This window comes from Vombatus ursinus, unplaced genomic scaffold, assembly GCF_900497805.2.
Source record: "Vombatus ursinus unplaced genomic scaffold, bare-nosed wombat genome assembly UNPS02001287.1, whole genome shotgun sequence".
NCBI lineage: Eukaryota > Metazoa > Chordata > Mammalia > Diprotodontia > Vombatidae > Vombatus > Vombatus ursinus.
This window is the reverse complement of record NW_020941065.1, coordinates 8045727-8052412: the sequence shown is the minus strand read 5'-3', so window position 1 is coordinate 8052412 and position 6686 is coordinate 8045727.

Below are 6686 nucleotides of genomic sequence, written 5' to 3'. Positions count from 1 at the left end.
GGACAGTTGAACTGAGTCCAGGAGGAAGCCTGGTATTCCAAGAGGTGGAGGGTGAGGAGGAAGAGTGTTCCAGGCATGGGACAAGAGACAGACTATGCAAAGTTGATAGATGCCTCTGTAGGGAGGACATTTAATGAACTATATAACTGAAGTTTGGGGTTTTGCATCCAAGACTTTTCTTTGTTCATCTTCGTGTTATGATTGCTTGTATTCCTTTACTGCTAAGTTCATAATAGAAGAGAGCATTTTTAAAAGAAGAGACATAAAACACAACAAAAATACAAAATAGAACATCCACCCAGGCATTAGGTCCTCCTGTTCAGTGGCCTGACTGTTTCATGAGGCTTTAGGCACCTGGGGCTTTGCACATTGGAGGAGGGGGCATCTCCACTATGGGCATGGTAACCCACAGGATTTGAGTTACCCCCACATACAAGCAGTTGGGTGCGTGTATCTCAGCTGGATAAAAAAACAAACAAATAACAGCCTCCCTTGCCTTTGGCTTCCATGTCCTCTGTTTTCACCTGCCTCTGTAGCTCAGTCAGTCCAGGTCTGGCAGGGGTCCAGCCCTCTGTTTGTGACATCACACTTGGTTGCTGGGGTGATGAGTTCCGATGTCACAGAATGGGGATTAAGGCTACAAGGATGGGAGAGGCCAGCAGGATACAAGCCGATGAGGTCATGAAAAAAATAGTATTTGTTGTCACCGGAGGCCTTAGTAACCCGCCGGGATGACTGACAGTCACAAAACAGAAGTCGCTCAAATCCTCTGAACCTGCTTTGAATATGGGGTTATTCCCTCTGAGCCAAGCGGATAAGCTCATATCCTGAAAGACAATCACTCATATCATCACCCAAGATTTTAGTCTGTCTATCCACAGGGTCCAGTGGAAAGGGAATTGGATACGGAGTCAGAGAATGGTTTGAATTTTGTCTCTGTGGCAATTCCTGTGCAAACTTGGGTGAATCATACCCTCTCTGGGCTTAAGCTTCCTAGGGTTAAGAGGTTGGATTAAATGATCACTGGGGTTCTTTCCCATTTAAAATCTATGATAACATGGATCCTATGATTTCTGTTAGGGCAGTGTACAAGAGACAGCATTGGACCTGGAGTCAGGGGACCTGGTTTAAATGTCCATTTATGGAGTTACTGCCAACATAACACAGCATTTAGCCCAGTCTGGCACATAGTAGATGCTTAATAAATATTTATCTACTATTTGGAGCATCACAGAGCCTCAACTTACTCCTCTATAAAATGGAATTAATAGGATTATTGATATGAAGCTAAAAGAGTCCTTTCTTTATAGGTGAGGAAACTGAGGCTTAGAGCAGGTAAGTGACTTAACCTAAGACTTACCCGACTGTGGGTGGTAACAATGGTGGTAGTAGTTGTGGTAGTGGTAGTAATAATAATAGCGATGGTGTTGGTGGTAGTAATAGTGGTAGTAATGGTTGGTTCTCCTTTGTTCTTGAAGAGGGACCAAATGACATCACTATGTCGGGGTCAAGGTTCAGTGTGTCCAACTGTGGCTGATCAGATCAATAGGAGCTCAGAAGGCTCCACCATAGGTTGGGCACAAATAGTCCATATGAACATTTGGGGCGATTCTCTAAATTTGCACATCTCATGTTTCTTTTGAGCTACTACAATTCTGCTTTGCTCATAGAGCACAGTGCCTTCTTTGATACGGGCATGCCATGCTGGGTGGTCCTGTGCCAGTGTCTCTCATGTCTCAAAACTGAGTCCAAAGTTCTTCAAAGAGACCTTGAGAGTGTCCTTGTATTGCTTCTTCTGACCTCTGTGTGAATGCTGGCATTGTATGAACTCTCCATAAAATAGTATTTTAGGCAAGCATACTTTTGGCATTCAAACAATGTGGCCAGCCCAATGGAGTTATACTCTCTGCAGTAGAGTTTGAATGCTTGGCAGTTCAGCTCAAAATAGGACCTCAATATCTGGTAAATTATCTCGCCAGGTGATCTTCAGAATCTTCCTAACACAATTCAAATGGAAGTGATTCTTTCCTGGCATGGTTCTGGTAGACTGTCCAGGTTTCACAGGCATACAACAATGATGTCAGCACAACGGCTCTATAGACCTTCAGTTTGGTAGTCAGTCTAATGCCTCTTCTCTTCCACGCTTTCCTTTGGAGCCTCCCAAACATTGAGCTAGATCTGGCAATGTGTGCATCAACCTCATCATCTCTATGTGCGTTCCTTGAAAGTATACTGCCAAGGTGAATGAACTTATCCACAGCATTTGATGTTTCTTCATTTATTGTAATTGGTGATTCCAGGTATGGGATGGTGTGGTCCTAGCTGGGAGAGAACCTGCATTTTCTTGGTGTTGATTGGCAGACCAAAATTAGCACAAGAAACAGAGAATTGATCAATGCTTTGTTGCATCTCAGCCTCAGAGGCTGCATTGAAAGCACAATTGTCTGGGAACAAAAAGTCATGCACCAACTCTCCCTCAATTTTAGTCTTGGCTTGTAGTCTTTTCAATTTAAATAGTTTACTAACAGTGTTGTAGCCGATTTTGATACTGTTTTCATCCTTGTTGAAAGCTTCTGACAATAAATATTACTGGGAACATCATACTAAAAAGCATGGGAACTAGCACACAGCCCTGCTTCACTCCATTGGTGACTGGGAAAACCCAAGAGCATCATCCATTATTCAGAACCCATGCTAGCGTGCTGTTCTGGAACTGGTGTACAATACTGATAAACTTTTCCGGACAACCAAATTTTGCCATGATCTTCCACAAACCCTCATGACTGACAGTATCAAAGGCCTTGCTCAGATTGATGAACATTGTATACAGACTTCTGTCCTGCTCCTGACCTTTCTTCTGGAGCTGTTAAGTAGCAACACCATATCAACCTTTCTTCAGCCCTATCTGAAGCCACACTGGCTCTCAGGTAGATGACCATCTTCCAGGTAAAGGATTGGCCTATTAAGTAGTACTCTGGCAAAAATCTTTCTGGCAGTGACTAACAGACAGACCCTCTTGTGATTGTCATAGGACAACCTATTTCCTTTTCCTTTATAAAGATGCACTATGGAGGCATCCTTGAACCCCTAGGGGATAACCTCCTCTTGCTATATAACCCAGAAGATTTGATAGTTTTTGTATGAGCAGTGGACCCCTTGCCTTGTAAATCTCAGCTGGAATAGAATTTGTCACCTGAGAGAAGCCTAATGGCATTCAAAACCTCTTCTTTAGTTGGAAGTTCAGCTACAGAAGGATTGATTTCAATCTGAGGTATATGGTCAATGGCTTCAGTATTGATTGATGACAGTCTGCTGAGAACTCTATGGAAGTGTTCAGCCCATCTCTGCAGGAGCATGTCCTTAGTACTAATCAATATGGCTCCATCAGCACTCAGTAGCTGAGATACACCATAGGCCTTTGGCCCATAAATAGCCTCCAGGGCATCATAAAAGCATTTTGGATTGTTACTATCAGCATAAAACTGAATTTCACCTCCCTTCTTACTGAGCCAAGAATCCTGCATCTTTCTCTCTAAGGTCCACTTGCACTTTACTTTTAATTGAGTTTAATGTTACCTCCTTAGAGACAGATGAACTATTCTACTGGCAAACCCTGTGGAGTTCTCGTTTTTTTGTATAGCAGCTTCTGAATTTCCCCATCGTTTTCATCAAATTAATCTTGATGTTTGTGAGGTTTCTGGCCTAAATGGGTAAATGCAGTGCTGTACACCAAATCTCTGAAAGCTGCCCAATCCTTTTCTGCTCCACTGTTGCCACCTCTGTGTTGGTTCAGCTTTCTCTCCAAGTTTGCAATGAACTCTTCACGCTTGCTTGGAGAAGTGCTCTAATCTTCTGACATTAAGTTTTCTGGTAGTCTTCTTGCCTTGAGGCCACTACTTTTATTGAATGTGAATGTTTAGCTTGGAAAGGATGTCTGATCAATATCTTCATCACTCTCACATCCTGTCTGTCTCTTCTTACAATGACATAATCTATTAAATGTCAATGTTTGCTGTGAGGGTGTATTTATGAAATTGTATTGTGTTTAGGTAAACAGAAGACAGTGTTGGTGATGAGGACATGAGATGCACAAGTCTTCAGTAGTAAGTGACCGTGCTATTGCTGTTTCCCACTCCATTCTTCCCAAGGACTCCCTGTCATGTCTGCCGTTCTGTGTCTACTCTAGCATTGGTTGGTTGTTGTCCTTCATTCTCAAAGGGGACCAAAATGACACCACTATGCTAGAGTCAAGTTTCAGTGTATCTGACTGTGGCTGATCAACCCAACATGAGCTCAGAATGTTCTGCCACAGGTCAGGCACCAATAGTCCATGTGAACATTTGAAGCGGGTTCTCCAAATTTGCACATCTTGTGTTTCTTTTGAGCTATTTCAATTCTGTTTTGCTAAGACACCACCCATACTCTAGCATTAGTCACCCAGAATGATGAGCTTGTCCTCTTTTGGTACATTAATGATGAGGGTCTCCAGGCCTTCAAAAAATTGTTTTTGACCTCATCAAAGTTTGTCATGGTGGGAGCATCTGCACTGATGATGGTGGTATGGTGCTTTCCTAAAAATGGCAATCACATTGTCATGAACCTGTCATTCACTTCTTTTGGTGGGCATACAAGCTTGTTGACTAGATTAATTTTGATTGCAAAACCTATAACAGTTCCACAGCACTCCCCTTCCCTGCCCCACTCCAGCTCCGACTTTGGTAAGCTGGCCTTCATTTGCCAGCCTCGTTTCACTCAGGGCTGCTATTTGGATGTGATACCTGCTGAGTTTTCTCCCAACAATAGCTGTTCATCTTTACGGTCTTCCAGATTTAATGTTGTCCATAAACATTTATATATTATATTACATGTGCAGATGGTAAGTAGAATCATCTTCACAAAAATTTTTGTACCTTTTTTGCGTTTTGATGACAGGGTAGAATCCCTGCCTGCTGTGGCAAGCAGGTCATGGTTGGGGGGGGGGAGCAGACAATTTTTAGGGTACTTTTTCTAGCCCCTCCCTCACACCAGGAGGTGAGCAGTGCAATCTTTAAAAAGGCTACTAACAGTCGCTGCAGTTAGTGGGCAGCCAAATCCCACTGCTGCTTCAGTCCAGTGAGACGATGACCCTATGTCTTGGGCGGCCTGTGTGTAGGGTTGTAACTACAGCTCCCAGTGTATCCACACTTGCTGTTTTGTCACTTGCCACAGGACTTTGAGATAGATAAAAATGGTAAAAAGGTATGAGTGATATCTTTTTACTAATGCATAAATTGGATTTAAATGAGGTAGTTGTATAAAGTCGTCACCTTACTCTGTTTTCCAGAGCCATTGGAGTCCAGTGACAAGACGAAAGTCAACACAACTGACACTGGCCCAGGATGCAGTGAATGATGTTGGCATTTTCGATGTCTGACCAAACTCTAAGCACTCCACAGCACCTGCTTCAGCCGCCTTCACGGCCTGTTGGAACAAATTGTTTACACCTGTCCATTCCTCTGGGGGAAGTCTTCACGTGCTTGGGGTAGACACCCCCCTAACTCACCACCAGGTTTGAGACCCATTGATTACCCTCAGCCTGATTTAGTCTGTCTGCTGAAATGGTTTACTGAAGTGTGGCTGCTGTGCACGTTACAGCTTCTTGGAGGTAAGAGTTGGGCGAATCAGGTGGATACCAAAGGTGGAAAGCAATCCTGAAAAGGTCTTGTTAGCCCTCATGCTGGAGATAATAGTTTTTCTTGACACCTGTTTGTAGTAGTAGAAGTGATGGTAGTAGTAATGATAATGGTGGTGATGGTGGTAGTGGTGGTAACAGTAATAGTGGTAGTAATGGTAGTCGTGGTGGTAGTAGTAGTGATGGTGGTGGTGATGCTGGGTTGTCCTGGAAGAAAGGGACCTTCCCTTCTAGCTCTAAATCCTGTGATCTGTGCACAGAGAGATGAGAGAACCATATAGGTGAGGGGACATGAGAAATGAATGCCCACAAATATCTCCGCAGCCTGACCCAGAGCCTACAAATCCTATTGTCAACTACTACATAAAGTGCCTTCAGGAGAGAGGTGCAGTGTGGTGTTTTTCCAGAGCTAATCCATTGTTACCAAGAATGGGGTGGGGTGGGCAGTGAGACTGATGCTTTAACACACAAAATAGTTATCTAGCTAAAATGACTACTACTAATATCTATGATGACTCAGCAGGGAATAGGGCACTAAGGGAGTGGAATAGGGGATATTGTAAAGGAAGACGGAACTATGTAAAAGATCTGTCATTCAGCAGCCCTGCCTGAGACCTGTTGGAGATGTTAGGATGCAGGGCTCTGAGGATCAAGGCAGCTCTGAGCAGGGACTGTAGTGGATTGAGTGATGGATCTGGATGGAGAAAATAGACCTTTTGCTAGGTGGACTCCCTCCCAGACACTTCCTTAAGCCATACCAGACTGGGACAGGTAACTTGATTTCTTGGAGGCTCATATCTGTTAAAATAAAAGTGGATAATAATACTACTTGCTAGCTGTGTAACCTTGGACAAATCATTTTATTAGGTCACTTTACTTCTCTGAAAAATGAGGGTGTGGGACTACATAATCTTGATAACTCCTTCCAGCTCTAAGCCTAGGATCCTTAGATGCATCACAGGGCTGTTGCTAAGTAAAATGCAATGTATATGTGATTTATTGTTACTACTACTAC